Below are 15,435 nucleotides of genomic sequence, written 5' to 3'. Positions count from 1 at the left end.
AGGGGACCTTGTTGGGCCCGCCCCTTTCACGGTTATCGCTTCTCGGCCTTTTGGCTAAGATCAAGTGTAGTATCTGTTCTTATCAGTTTAATATCTGATACGTCCCCTATCTGGGGACCATATATTAAATGGATTTTTGAGAACGGGGGCCGATTTCGAAGCTTGCTTCCGTCGCCCTATGCATTGACCCGATATGGCAGTATCTTCGGGTACAGTGCACCACCCCCTTACAGGGTTAAAAAGAAAGATTCCTACTTTCATTGCTACCTGCTTGCTGGCTAGCCAGCTAGCCAGCCCTGTGGGCCTTGCTGCTGCAGCCAAAAAACAAAAGGTGGTGCTGCTGCTGCTGCTTCTGCTGCTTCTGCTTGTGTCTGGCCGCTGTTGGAGCGTCCAGGCACAGGACTTCTGCTGCTGCTGACTAAATGGCCTCCTTAATTGGATCATTTGAGTAGCCAGCACACCTGTGCAGGTAGGGCATGACATGATAGGCAGCTGCCTTGATAGCGGGTGGGTGCTGAATGTTCCTAATTGACAAAATAAGATTAATGCTTATGAAGAAATATAAAATCTCATCCCTTCCCCAATATCGCGCCACACCCCTACCCCTTAATTCCCTGGTTGAACTTGATGGACATATGTCTTTTTTCGACCGTACTAACTATGTAACTATGTAACATAACATGGGGGGGGGGGGGGGGTCTCCTGGCTGTTCACACAGGTGTGTCATTGCTGTACATTGACCATGCATTGCTTCTGTGGTATTGCAAAGGCAAAGACAAATGCTTCCAGCCATCCATTGCACTAATGGATTGGTCATCAGCTGGCTGTCTATGTCCCGCATCAATATAGACCAAAGTACAGAGGGTTAGGCTATGCTATTGTGCACCTACCTGATGCATCAGAAGGTGCGAGGCCCTTGCTAAATTCTGTGCACAGACTTTGAGATCTATACTTTAGACTGTATCTAAACCTGCTCCAACATGGACTGACATTCTGGCCTACTTTCAGCCGATGCGACTTGTCTGTCGCTGAACAGTCGCTTTTTATGTATTCAGCACCTATGTATAATGTTGTAAAAATGCTCTAGAAGCTAAAGTCGCAGAAATGTCACACATATTTGGCCTGCAACTTTCTGTGCGACAAATTCAGACAGGAAAAATCAGTATAAATCCTTAGAAAATTATCCCCCAGTGTCTCCATCTGCTGGCGGTATTGAATAAGCATTGCTGCACTGATGGGGTATGCATTAGACGAAAAAAAAGAAGAAAAAGAAGAATAATACGCCCAGAAAAGAGGCGAAAAGGAGAAAAACGTAAAAAAACGTGAAAAAAAAGTAAGAGGAAGAGAAGGGAAAAAAAGGTGGAAATGGGTTTAAAAGTGATTTCGGCGGAGAAATATATATATATATATATATATATATATATATATATATATATACGCGCACACACACACATATATATAAACGTATTCTCCGTTGAGATATTGCAGCCGCTGCTGTGTCCAGGCCCAGGAGCCTTAGCACTGTGCTGTGATGTCACTCAATACCACTGACATCACTAGGTGTAAACAACATCTCTCCTTTGCTGTGTATGTGACTATGGAGCTGTTTGGTGATGTCGTCTATTATGGCCTTCATAGAAGCAACAGGAGATTGTTGCATCCATCTAGAACCCTCAGAACTACAGTGCTATGATGTCACTCACTTCCACAGGCCTTGCAGAGTGTAAACAACAACAACCCAGCTTTGTTGTGTATGTAACCATAGGGATTTGTGATGTCACCTAGAACCTTCACAGCAGCGACAGCTTTATGAGGAGCATCAGCACTGCTCTGCCTGAGCAGAACCATCACCGCCATAGGTTGTCAAATAACCCGGATTTAACCCACACAGGTAAGTCCAATGGGGTGCAGGCATGTCCTCTATGCTTACAGCTTCCCGTGGGTGTTGGTTTGATACCGTTTGGGGACAGCCAAGGAGGCATCTGCAGGCAACAAAGGTAGGTGTGTGCTTGTGTGTGTGTTTCCTATGCAGATCCTAAGCCCAGTGTCACATGCAAGTAGGAGGAGTAAGAAGGGTTCCTGGCAAATCCGGGTTATGGATTGCATTTAAAAAGGCCCCGTGGGAGTGCAATGGGCCCCTGTCTTGCTGCTTAGCAATAATGGTATGGGTTTAGGTTCTGCTGTGTGTACTGGTGGTTGACTGCCCCCCAGCCCAGAGTGTGCATGGAAAATTGTCTGGCAGCCTCCCTGACAGCAAGCAGTGATAGTGCCCATGAAGGGGACCTTGTTGGGCCCGCCCCTTTCACGGTTATCGCTTCTCGGCCTTTTGGCTAAGATCAAGTGTAGTATCTGTTCTTATCAGTTTAATATCTGATACGTCCCCTATCTGGGGACCATATATTAAATGGATTTTTGAGAACGGGGGCCGATTTCGAAGCTTGCTTCCGTCGCCCTATGCATTGACCCGATATGGCAGTATCTTCGGGTACAGTGCACCACCCCCTTACAGGGTTAAAAAGAAAGATTCCTACTTTCATTGCTACCTGCTTGCTGGCTAGCCAGCTAGCCAGCCCTGTGGGCCTTGCTGCTGCAGCCAAAAAACAAAAGGTGGTGCTGCTGCTGCTGCTTCTGCTGCTTCTGCTTGTGTCTGGCCGCTGTTGGAGCGTCCAGGCACAGGACTTCTGCTGCTGCTGACTAAATGGCCTCCTTAATTGGATCATTTGAGTAGCCAGCACACCTGTGCAGGTAGGGCATGACATGATAGGCAGCTGCCTTGATAGCGGGTGGGTGCTGAATGTTCCTAATTGACAAAATAAGATTAATGCTTATGAAGAAATATAAAATCTCATCCCTTCCCCAATATCGCGCCACACCCCTACCCCTTAATTCCCTGGTTGAACTTGATGGACATATGTCTTTTTTCGACCGTACTAACTATGTAACTATGTAACATAACATGGGGGGGGGTCTCCTGGCTGTTCACACAGGTGTGTCATTGCTGTACATTGACCATGCATTGCTTCTGTGGTATTGCAAAGGCAAAGACAAATGCTTCCAGCCATCCATTGCACTGATGGATTGGTCATCAGCTGGCTGTCTATGTCCCGCATCAATATAGACCAAAGTACAGAGGGTTAGGCTATGCTATTGTGCACCTACCTGATGCATCAGAAGGTGCGAGGCCCTTGCTAAATTCTGTGCACAGACTTTGAGATCTATACTTTAGACTGTATCTAAACCTGCTCCAACATGGACTGACATTCTGGCCTACTTTCAGCCGATGCGACTTGTCTGTCGCTGAACAGTCGCTTTTTATGTATTCAGCACCTATGTATAATGTTGTAAAAATGCTCTAGAAGCTAAAGTCGCAGAAATGTCACACATATTTGGCCTGCAACTTTCTGTGCGACAAATTCAGACAGGAAAAATCAGTATAAATCCTTAGAAAATTATCCCCCAGTGTCTCCATCTGCTGGCGGTATTGAATAAGCATTGCTGCACTGATGGGGTATGCATTAGACGAAAAAAAAGAAGAAAAAGAAGAATAATACGCCCAGAAAAGAGGCGAAAAGGAGAAAAACGTAAAAAAACGTGAAAAAAAAGTAAGAGGAAGAGAAGGGAAAAAAAGGTGGAAATGGGTTTAAAAGTGATTTCGGCGGAGAAATATATATATATATATATATATATATATATATATATATATATACGCGCACACACACACATATATATAAACGTATTCTCCGTTGAGATATTGCAGCCGCTGCTGTGTCCAGGCCCAGGAGCCTTAGCACTGTGCTGTGATGTCACTCAATACCACTGACATCACTAGGTGTAAACAACATCTCTCCTTTGCTGTGTATGTGACTATGGAGCTGTTTGGTGATGTCGTCTATTATGGCCTTCATAGAAGCAACAGGAGATTGTTGCATCCATCTAGAACCCTCAGAACTACAGTGCTATGATGTCACTCACTTCCACAGGCCTTGCAGAGTGTAAACAACAACAACCCAGCTTTGTTGTGTATGTAACCATAGGGATTTGTGATGTCACCTAGAACCTTCACAGCAGCGACAGCTTTATGAGGAGCATCAGCACTGCTCTGCCTGAGCAGAACCATCACCGCCATAGGTTGTCAAATAACCCGGATTTAACCCACACAGGTAAGTCCAATGGGGTGCAGGCATGTCCTCTATGCTTACAGCTTCCCGTGGGTGTTGGTTTGATACCGTTTGGGGACAGCCAAGGAGGCATCTGCAGGCAACAAAGGTAGGTGTGTGCTTGTGTGTGTGTTTCCTATGCAGATCCTAAGCCCAGTGTCACATGCAAGTAGGAGGAGTAAGAAGGGTTCCTGGCAAATCCGGGTTATGGATTGCATTTAAAAAGGCCCCGTGGGAGTGCAATGGGCCCCTGTCTTGCTGCTTAGCAATAATGGTATGGGTTTAGGTTCTGCTGTGTGTACTGGTGGTTGACTGCCCCCCAGCCCAGAGTGTGCATGGAAAATTGTCTGGCAGCCTCCCTGACAGCAAGCAGTGATAGTGCCCATGAAGGGGACCTTGTTGGGCCCGCCCCTTTCACGGTTATCGCTTCTCGGCCTTTTGGCTAAGATCAAGTGTAGTATCTGTTCTTATCAGTTTAATATCTGATACGTCCCCTATCTGGGGACCATATATTAAATGGATTTTTGAGAACGGGGGCCGATTTCGAAGCTTGCTTCCGTCGCCCTATGCATTGACCCGATATGGCAGTATCTTCGGGTACAGTGCACCACCCCCTTACAGGGTTAAAAAGAAAGATTCCTACTTTCATTGCTACCTGCTTGCTGGCTAGCCAGCTAGCCAGCCCTGTGGGCCTTGCTGCTGCAGCCAAAAAACAAAAGGTGGTGCTGCTGCTGCTGCTTCTGCTGCTTCTGCTTGTGTCTGGCCGCTGTTGGAGCGTCCAGGCACAGGACTTCTGCTGCTGCTGACTAAATGGCCTCCTTAATTGGATCATTTGAGTAGCCAGCACACCTGTGCAGGTAGGGCATGACATGATAGGCAGCTGCCTTGATAGCGGGTGGGTGCTGAATGTTCCTAATTGACAAAATAAGATTAATGCTTATGAAGAAATATAAAATCTCATCCCTTCCCCAATATCGCGCCACACCCCTACCCCTTAATTCCCTGGTTGAACTTGATGGACATATGTCTTTTTTCGACCGTACTAACTATGTAACTATGTAACATAACATGGGGGGGGGGGGGGGTCTCCTGGCTGTTCACACAGGTGTGTCATTGCTGTACATTGACCATGCATTGCTTCTGTGGTATTGCAAAGGCAAAGACAAATGCTTCCAGCCATCCATTGCACTAATGGATTGGTCATCAGCTGGCTGTCTATGTCCCGCATCAATATAGACCAAAGTACAGAGGGTTAGGCTATGCTATTGTGCACCTACCTGATGCATCAGAAGGTGCGAGGCCCTTGCTAAATTCTGTGCACAGACTTTGAGATCTATACTTTAGACTGTATCTAAACCTGCTCCAACATGGACTGACATTCTGGCCTACTTTCAGCCGATGCGACTTGTCTGTCGCTGAACAGTCGCTTTTTATGTATTCAGCACCTATGTATAATGTTGTAAAAATGCTCTAGAAGCTAAAGTCGCAGAAATGTCACACATATTTGGCCTGCAACTTTCTGTGCGACAAATTCAGACAGGAAAAATCAGTATAAATCCTTAGAAAATTATCCCCCAGTGTCTCCATCTGCTGGCGGTATTGAATAAGCATTGCTGCACTGATGGGGTATGCATTAGACGAAAAAAAAGAAGAAAAAGAAGAATAATACGCCCAGAAAAGAGGCGAAAAGGAGAAAAACGTAAAAAAACGTGAAAAAAAAGTAAGAGGAAGAGAAGGGAAAAAAAGGTGGAAATGGGTTTAAAAGTGATTTCGGCGGAGAAATATATATATATATATATATATATATATATATATATATATATATATATATATATACGCGCACACACACACATATATATAAACGTATTCTCCGTTGAGATATTGCAGCCGCTGCTGTGTCCAGGCCCAGGAGCCTTAGCACTGTGCTGTGATGTCACTCAATACCACTGACATCACTAGGTGTAAACAACATCTCTCCTTTGCTGTGTATGTGACTATGGAGCTGTTTGGTGATGTCGTCTATTATGGCCTTCATAGAAGCAACAGGAGATTGTTGCATCCATCTAGAACCCTCAGAACTACAGTGCTATGATGTCACTCACTTCCACAGGCCTTGCAGAGTGTAAACAACAACAACCCAGCTTTGTTGTGTATGTAACCATAGGGATTTGTGATGTCACCTAGAACCTTCACAGCAGCGACAGCTTTATGAGGAGCATCAGCACTGCTCTGCCTGAGCAGAACCATCACCGCCATAGGTTGTCAAATAACCCGGATTTAACCCACACAGGTAAGTCCAATGGGGTGCAGGCATGTCCTCTATGCTTACAGCTTCCCGTGGGTGTTGGTTTGATACCGTTTGGGGACAGCCAAGGAGGCATCTGCAGGCAACAAAGGTAGGTGTGTGCTTGTGCGTGTGTTTCCTATGCAGATCCTAAGCCCAGTGTCACATGCAAGTAGGAGGAGTAAGAAGGGTTCCTGGCAAATCCGGGTTATGGATTGCATTTAAAAAGGCCCCGTGGGAGTGCAATGGGCCCCTGTCTTGCTGCTTAGCAATAATGGTATGGGTTTAGGTTCTGCTGTGTGTACTGGTAGTTGACTGCCCCCCAGCCCAGAGTGTGCATGGAAAATTGTCTGGCAGCCTCCCTGACAGCAAGCAGTGATAGTGCCCATGAAGGGGACCTTGTTGGGCCCGCCCCTTTCACGGTTATCGCTTCTCGGCCTTTTGGCTAAGATCAAGTGTAGTATCTGTTCTTATCAGTTTAATATCTGATACGTCCCCTATCTGGGGACCATATATTAAATGGATTTTTGAGAACGGGGGCCGATTTCGAAGCTTGCTTCCGTCGCCCTATGCATTGACCCGATATGGCAGTATCTTCGGGTACAGTGCACCACCCCCTTACAGGGTTAAAAAGAAAGATTCCTACTTTCATTGCTACCTGCTTGCTGGCTAGCCAGCTAGCCAGCCCTGTGGGCCTTGCTGCTGCAGCCAAAAAACAAAAGGTGGTGCTGCTGCTGCTGCTTCTGCTGCTTCTGCTTGTGTCTGGCCGCTGTTGGAGCGTCCAGGCACAGGACTTCTGCTGCTGCTGACTAAATGGCCTCCTTAATTGGATCATTTGAGTAGCCAGCACACCTGTGCAGGTAGGGCATGACATGATAGGCAGCTGCCTTGATAGCGGGTGGGTGCTGAATGTTCCTAATTGACAAAATAAGATTAATGCTTATGAAGAAATATAAAATCTCATCCCTTCCCCAATATCGCGCCACACCCCTACCCCTTAATTCCCTGGTTGAACTTGATGGACATATGTCTTTTTTCGACCGTACTAACTATGTAACTATGTAACATAACATGGGGGGGGGGGGGGGGGTCTCCTGGCTGTTCACACAGGTGTGTCATTGCTGTACATTGACCATGCATTGCTTCTGTGGTATTGCAAAGGCAAAGACAAATGCTTCCAGACATCCATTGCACTAATGGATTGGTCATCAGCTGGCTGTCTATGTCCCGCATCAATATAGACCAAAGTACAGAGGGTTAGGCTATGCTATTGTGCACCTACCTGATGCATCAGAAGGTGCGAGGCCCTTGCTAAATTCTGTGCACAGACTTTGAGATCTATACTTTAGACTGTATCTAAACCTGCTCCAACATGGACTGACATTCTGGCCTACTTTCAGCCGATGCGACTTGTCTGTCGCTGAACAGTCGCTTTTTATGTATTCAGCACCTATGTATAATGTTGTAAAAATGCTCTAGAAGCTAAAGTCGCAGAAATGTCACACATATTTGGCCTGCAACTTTCTGTGCGACAAATTCAGACAGGAAAAATCAGTATAAATCCTTAGAAAATTATCCCCCAGTGTCTCCATCTGCTGGCGGTATTGAATAAGCATTGCTGCACTGATGGGGTATGCATTAGACGAAAAAAAAGAAGAAAAAGAAGAATAATACGCCCAGAAAAGAGGCGAAAAGGAGAAAAACGTAAAAAAACGTGAAAAAAAAGTAAGAGGAAGAGAAGGGAAAAAAAGGTGGAAATGGGTTTAAAAGTGATTTCGGCGGAGAAATATATATATATATATATATATATATATATATATATATATATATACGCGCACACACACACATATATATAAACGTATTCTCCGTTGAGATATTGCAGCCGCTGCTGTGTCCAGGCCCAGGAGCCTTAGCACTGTGCTGTGATGTCACTCAATACCACTGACATCACTAGGTGTAAACAACATCTCTCCTTTGCTGTGTATGTGACTATGGAGCTGTTTGGTGATGTCGTCTATTATGGCCTTCATAGAAGCAACAGGAGATTGTTGCATCCATCTAGAACCCTCAGAACTACAGTGCTATGATGTCACTCACTTCCACAGGCCTTGCAGAGTGTAAACAACAACAACCCAGCTTTGTTGTGTATGTAACCATAGGGATTTGTGATGTCACCTAGAACCTTCACAGCAGCGACAGCTTTATGAGGAGCATCAGCACTGCTCTGCCTGAGCAGAACCATCACCGCCATAGGTTGTCAAATAACCCGGATTTAACCCACACAGGTAAGTCCAATGGGGTGCAGGCATGTCCTCTATGCTTACAGCTTCCCGTGGGTGTTGGTTTGATACCGTTTGGGGACAGCCAAGGAGGCATCTGCAGGCAACAAAGGTAGGTGTGTGCTTGTGTGTGTGTTTCCTATGCAGATCCTAAGCCCAGTGTCACATGCAAGTAGGAGGAGTAAGAAGGGTTCCTGGCAAATCCGGGTTATGGATTGCATTTAAAAAGGCCCCGTGGGAGTGCAATGGGCCCCTGTCTTGCTGCTTAGCAATAATGGTATGGGTTTAGGTTCTGCTGTGTGTACTGGTGGTTGACTGCCCCCCAGCCCAGAGTGTGCATGGAAAATTGTCTGGCAGCCTCCCTGACAGCAAGCAGTGATAGTGCCCATGAAGGGGACCTTGTTGGGCCCGCCCCTTTCACGGTTATCGCTTCTCGGCCTTTTGGCTAAGATCAAGTGTAGTATCTGTTCTTATCAGTTTAATATCTGATACGTCCCCTATCTGGGGACCATATATTAAATGGATTTTTGAGAACGGGGGCCGATTTCGAAGCTTGCTTCCGTCGCCCTATGCATTGACCCGATATGGCAGTATCTTCGGGTACAGTGCACCACCCCCTTACAGGGTTAAAAAGAAAGATTCCTACTTTCATTGCTACCTGCTTGCTGGCTAGCCAGCTAGCCAGCCCTGTGGGCCTTGCTGCTGCAGCCAAAAAACAAAAGGTGGTGCTGCTGCTGCTGCTTCTGCTGCTTCTGCTTGTGTCTGGCCGCTGTTGGAGCGTCCAGGCACAGGACTTCTGCTGCTGCTGACTAAATGGCCTCCTTAATTGGATCATTTGAGTAGCCAGCACACCTGTGCAGGTAGGGCATGACATGATAGGCAGCTGCCTTGATAGCGGGTGGGTGCTGAATGTTCCTAATTGACAAAATAAGATTAATGCTTATGAAGAAATATAAAATCTCATCCCTTCCCCAATATCGCGCCACACCTCTACCCCTTAATTCCCTGGTTGAACTTGATGGACATATGTCTTTTTTCGACCGTACTAACTATGTAACTATGTAACATAACATGGGGGGGGGGGGTCTCCTGGCTGTTCACACAGGTGTGTCATTGCTGTACATTGACCATGCATTGCTTCTGTGGTATTGCAAAGGCAAAGACAAATGCTTCCAGCCATCCATTGCACTAATGGATTGGTCATCAGCTGGCTGTCTATGTCCCGCATCAATATAGACCAAAGTACAGAGGGTTAGGCTATGCTATTGTGCACCTACCTGATGCATCAGAAGGTGCGAGGCCCTTGCTAAATTCTGTGCACAGACTTTGAGATCTATACTTTAGACTGTATCTAAACCTGCTCCAACATGGACTGACATTCTGGCCTACTTTCAGCCGATGCGACTTGTCTGTCGCTGAACAGTCGCTTTTTATGTATTCAGCACCTATGTATAATGTTGTAAAAATGCTCTAGAAGCTAAAGTCGCAGAAATGTCACACATATTTGGCCTGCAACTTTCTGTGCGACAAATTCAGACAGGAAAAATCAGTATAAATCCTTAGAAAATTATCCCCCAGTGTCTCCATCTGCTGGCGGTATTGAATAAGCATTGCTGCACTGATGGGGTATGCATTAGACGAAAAAAAAGAAGAAAAAGAAGAATAATACGCCCAGAAAAGAGGCGAAAAGGAGAAAAACGTAAAAAAACGTGAAAAAAAAGTAAGAGGAAGAGAAGGGAAAAAAAGGTGGAAATGGGTTTAAAAGTGATTTCGGCGGAGAAATATATATATATATATATATATATATATATATATATATATATATATATATATATACGCGCACACACACACATATATATAAACGTATTCTCCGTTGAGATATTGCAGCCGCTGCTGTGTCCAGGCCCAGGAGCCTTAGCACTGTGCTGTGATGTCACTCAATACCACTGACATCACTAGGTGTAAACAACATCTCTCCTTTGCTGTGTATGTGACTATGGAGCTGTTTGGTGATGTCGTCTATTATGGCCTTCATAGAAGCAACAGGAGATTGTTGCATCCATCTAGAACCCTCAGAACTACAGTGCTATGATGTCACTCACTTCCACAGGCCTTGCAGAGTGTAAACAACAACAACCCAGCTTTGTTGTGTATGTAACCATAGGGATTTGTGATGTCACCTAGAACCTTCACAGCAGCGACAGCTTTATGAGGAGCATCAGCACTGCTCTGCCTGAGCAGAACCATCACCGCCATAGGTTGTCAAATAACCCGGATTTAACCCACACAGGTAAGTCCAATGGGGTGCAGGCATGTCCTCTATGCTTACAGCTTCCCGTGGGTGTTGGTTTGATACCGTTTGGGGACAGCCAAGGAGGCATCTGCAGGCAACAAAGGTAGGTGTGTGCTTGTGTGTGTGTTTCCTATGCAGATCCTAAGCCCAGTGTCACATGCAAGTAGGAGGAGTAAGAAGGGTTCCTGGCAAATCCGGGTTATGGATTGCATTTAAAAAGGCCCCGTGGGAGTGCAATGGGCCCCTGTCTTGCTGCTTAGCAATAATGGTATGGGTTTAGGTTCTGCTGTGTGTACTGGTGGTTGACTGCCCCCCAGCCCAGAGTGTGCATGGAAAATTGTCTGGCAGCCTCCCTGACAGCAAGCAGTGATAGTGCCCATGAAGGGGACCTTGTTGGGCCCGCCCCTTTCACGGTTATCGCTTCTCGGCCTTTTGGCTAAGATCAAGTGTAGTATCTGCATTTGGTCTGGTCGGAAGGTGTCTGTGGTACCCCGCTTCTCGGCCTTGGGGGATTGTCTCTCCTTACGGAGGGACTTCACCCCCTTGCTGCTATTGGGGAGCGGGCTTAGTCCACGGACAACGGGTTGCGATCCCCCTGTCTCTGGGACCTTGTGTCTCAGAAGGCATTTTTCGGTACGTTGAGCGTTACCTGTAGCTTCGGAAGCACCTAGGGTACCCCCGACCTCTGCCTTGGGTAAGGGTTCCGCTTTTATAGCGGGATTCCGAGCCCCTGCTGCTATTGGGGAAGGGGCTTAGTCCCTGGGTGTGGAAGATGCCGTTCTCCTGGGCTTTCCCCTCTGGGGAAATGTCGATGCGAAATACCATCCGCATAGAGGTGTCGGAGAGCCATCGTCAGTTGAAGAACCTCCGCTTCATTGCGGAGGTGATTCTTCTTGACTACTTCCGCCTCAATAGGGAGGACATCCTGTGTCTAAATGACCAGGAAAGCCGTGGCCTGTATACCGTCACCTTCACGGCCACGGCGTGTTGCGATAACATCTATGCAACCTTGTCTGGTGCGGACCAGAGGGACGATCGACTCGACGGTCTTTCGTTCCAGTTCCTCTATGGTGAGGAACATATACCGTTGGTGGTGGCTATGCACAGCCCTTATGTGACCACGGAGGATATAGCCACTTTTCTTCGGCGATACTGCGAAGAGGTGCGATTCGCAAACAAAATCTTGAACTCCGTGCGGTTCTGGAACGGCAAGAGGAAGTTCTGGGTCAAGCTCCGTAAGGATCCCGGTGGTATTGGGGGTCTTTGCCATCCGCCCCCAAATTTTGCCATCGGGAGAGTTCGGGGCTTCCTGTTCTATCCTCAAATGCCTATGTATTGCCGAAATTGCTTGAGGTTTGGCCACACCCAGGAGACCTGCGGCGCGGAGCGTGTGATTCGCTGCAATAGGTGTGGCCAAGAAGGTCACATAGCCTCAAGATGTAGCCATACGATAAGGTGCAACCTCTGCGGAGAGGAAAATCACGATTTTAATTCCTGTCCCCATAAAGCAAAAACTACGATGGGTGGGTCAAGGCTGGGCCCACCCAAAGAGGGGACAGGACAAAAGACGTCCTTTTTTAAGATGCCCAAACCCCAGATGGCAGGTACTGATGGGTCCAGGCCCAAGACCTCTGGTGCTCCATCGGGGGGCCCACCGGTGGTAGTGCTAGGGGGAGGCCATGGGGATTCCACGAAGCCCGGGCGGGTAATCGAGTTTACTGCCCGGGAAATTGAAAGACGTCGATCGACTTCCTACCTGGCTCAAGAGCCCGCCGAAACTTCTGAAGGGGGCTCACCTGTGGCGGGTGGCAGCCGACGGGCCTCGGTGGGGGCAAAGGTGGACCCAAAATTGCAGCATAAGCCAGGTACTGGCTTGGCCCAGGGTCGCCCTGCTCCGGACGAAGAGGCCCCGGTGAAAGCCCGCCGGAAGGGGAGCCAGGTGGCCAGGTCTGAGCCCGGTCCTGTTACTCCGCCTATACAGGACAGGGCCAAGAAGACAAGTGGCGCCAAACCAGGGTTTGCTGCCCCGCCAGCAGTGGACCCGGTGGGTAAAACTGGCCATCGTCGATCGATGGGGAAGTTGGAGCAACAGTCCTCAGCAACGCTTGCTGGGGAACAAGCGATGAAAACTTCCCAAGGTAGCGGCAAAGGTTCCGGAAAAGAGGCCTCACAGGCCCCTGTGCAGCAGTTCCAGTCGTCAAATGATGAAAGAAGACGCAGATCCATCAGCCGGGGGCCAGAGATTACATCGAGTGAGAGCAACACAGAGGATATGGACAGCAGTGTGACATTTAAAAGACAAAGAGAAGAAGAAGAGGAAGACATTCAAAGGAAAGCGGCGTGCCGTAGTTCGGACGAGAGCGAGCTCAGGGTCGGGGCATCATCGATCTCAAGCTCCGACCCTCAGAACATCAAGGAGCTGATGACCCCGCAGGCGGGGGATGACGGTACGCAGCTTATTATTGACTTTGATTCTCCAAGCACTGACTCTCCATAAACTATGCCTATCCCTGTAAAAATTGCCTCACTCAATGTGAGGTCCTTAAAGAGCCCTGATCGCAGGGCTGCTTTATTTTCTTATCTAGAGACATGTGACTTTGACCTTTGCCTGCTACAAGAATGTGGAATCCCTAGTAAAATGGACTATAAAGACTTAAAAGAAGACTGGAAGCTGGGCCCATCCATATGGTCCGGTGCAAATGACTGTCGTTCTGTGGGTGTTGGGCTGCTCTGCCGAGGCCAGTCCTTTTCTATTCATACAGTAACTGAGATTGTGCCTGGCAGAGCTCTTTTAATTCATCTATATTTTAATGGACTTTTAATTCGTGTTTTAAATGTGTATGCCCCTCCTGATAAACAGGATCGGGCAGAACTATTTGAAATTTTACCACTGTTTTGTGTTGGGTCTTCTCCCCTGCTGGTGGGAGGTGATTTTAACTGCATACGTGATGGGGAACACCGGCAGGGTGGGGATATTAATCGTAAAGACCGCACTTCTTACCTGCTTAAAAATTTTATTGATGATTTTAATTTGAAAGATTGCTGGAAGGATCTCTTGCCGGAGGACCCGGGCGCCACATGGTCCAATGGAAGAGTGAGCTCCAGAATCGATTTTATTTTTTCCTCTAGAGCTTTTAAACCCCTGAAATGCACGCTCGAGCAGAATATCTTCTCTGATCATAAGCTCCTCTTGGTGGGCCTGGAGCTAGAGGGGGAGCAAAAAGCAAAAAGGGGCCTCTGGAGATTAAACACCACACTCCTAGAGGACCCTGAGATAAAAGAGGAGTTTGTGCGGACCTACCAATGCTGGCAATCACAAAGAAAACCCCACGAGCCTATGCTGCACTGGTGGGAGGGCACCAAATCTAAAATCAGATTTTTTTTTATCAAAGCAGGTAAGAAGAAGGCAAAAATGGAAAAACAGTGGTTTTATGTTCTTAACATGCGTTTAAATGTACTTTTTAAATTGAAAGAAGCTGGTATGGATGTAGAAAATGATATTTTAAACCTTAAAACTGAAATAAAACATGCCATAGAAAAGAAAGGGAAACAAATCATTTTTAACTCACATGTGCAGCACCTGGAGGAGGGCGAGAAATGTTCCCGTTTCTTTTTTAAAAAAGTGATGAATAGGAGGGATATCATCCAAAACCTTGAGGGTGAATCCACTCCAAAAGGCATGTTAGATGCAGTTTTTAACTTCTACCAGCTTCTTTTTAATAAGAAAGATCTTAATCCATCCTTTTTAGAACATGTTCTTAATTCCCTTGATTTTAAGCTAGATGTTTTAGACCAGGAGGTTTTATCCCGTGATCTTAACTTAGATGAACTTTTATTTGTTTTTAAAAGTTTTTCTAGTGGGAAGGCCCCTGGGGAAGATGGTTTACCCATCGAATTTTATTTAGCTTTTTGGGATATTTTAAAGGATGATATGGTTTTATTGTATAAAGAAACTTTTATTGTTAATGAACTTCCCCCTTCCTGGAGGAGGGGGATTGTATCATTACTTTTTAAAAAGGGTGAAAAGGATATGCTAAAAAATTGGCGCCCCATCACACTTTTAAATGTTGATTATAAAGTTTTAGCCAAGTTATTAGCTGTCCGTTTTAAACCTTTTATTCATAAATTAATTCACCCAAATCAGGTTTGTGGGGTACCTGGAAGGTCTATAGCTGAATCCCTAAATATTTTAAGAGATGTTTTATGGTATTTTAAGGATAGAAATCAAACTGTAGCAATTTTATCCTTAGACTTTGAAAAAGCCTTTGATAGGGTCTCCCATGAATACCTGTTTTTAGTTCTTAAAAAGATGGCAGTGCCTGAAACGATTTTAAGCCGAATCATGCTTTTATACCGATCCTGTTTTAGTCAAGTCTCTGTTAATGGCTTTTTAACCAGCGGTGTTCCTCTTTTATCAGGTGT

General features: G+C 46.4%; 5 non-coding genes and 1 pseudogene across 5 annotated transcripts; all 6 read left to right on the top strand.

Annotated features, from left to right (window-relative positions):
• The first annotated feature begins 34 nt into the window (after nucleotides 1-34).
• Nucleotides 35-225, top strand: LOC130309740 (U2 spliceosomal RNA). The gene has a single exon (XR_008858379.1). It is a non-coding gene; the product is annotated as a U2 spliceosomal RNA (small nuclear RNA).
• Nucleotides 226-2,310: 2,085 nt separating this feature from the next.
• LOC130309739 (U2 spliceosomal RNA) lies at nucleotides 2,311-2,501 on the top strand. Its single transcript, XR_008858378.1, has one exon. It is a non-coding gene; the product is annotated as a U2 spliceosomal RNA (small nuclear RNA).
• A 2,078-nt stretch (nucleotides 2,502-4,579) lies between these two features.
• Nucleotides 4,580-4,770, top strand: LOC130309738 (U2 spliceosomal RNA). Its single transcript, XR_008858377.1, has one exon. It is a non-coding gene; the product is annotated as a U2 spliceosomal RNA (small nuclear RNA).
• Nucleotides 4,771-6,866: 2,096 nt separating this feature from the next.
• Nucleotides 6,867-7,057, top strand: LOC130309737 (U2 spliceosomal RNA). The gene has a single exon (XR_008858376.1). It is a non-coding gene; the product is annotated as a U2 spliceosomal RNA (small nuclear RNA).
• A 2,088-nt stretch (nucleotides 7,058-9,145) lies between these two features.
• Nucleotides 9,146-9,336, top strand: LOC130309735 (U2 spliceosomal RNA). Its single transcript, XR_008858375.1, has one exon. It is a non-coding gene; the product is annotated as a U2 spliceosomal RNA (small nuclear RNA).
• Nucleotides 9,337-11,429: 2,093 nt separating this feature from the next.
• LOC130309744 (U2 spliceosomal RNA) lies at nucleotides 11,430-11,508 on the top strand (annotated as a pseudogene).
• Nucleotides 11,509-15,435: the final 3,927 nt, after the last annotated feature.

Source organism: Hyla sarda, unplaced genomic scaffold (genome assembly GCF_029499605.1).
Source record: "Hyla sarda isolate aHylSar1 unplaced genomic scaffold, aHylSar1.hap1 scaffold_1533, whole genome shotgun sequence".
NCBI lineage: Eukaryota > Metazoa > Chordata > Amphibia > Anura > Hylidae > Hyla > Hyla sarda.
Note: the sequence above shows the minus strand (reverse complement) of the source record. Positions and strands in the feature narration are given on the sequence as shown.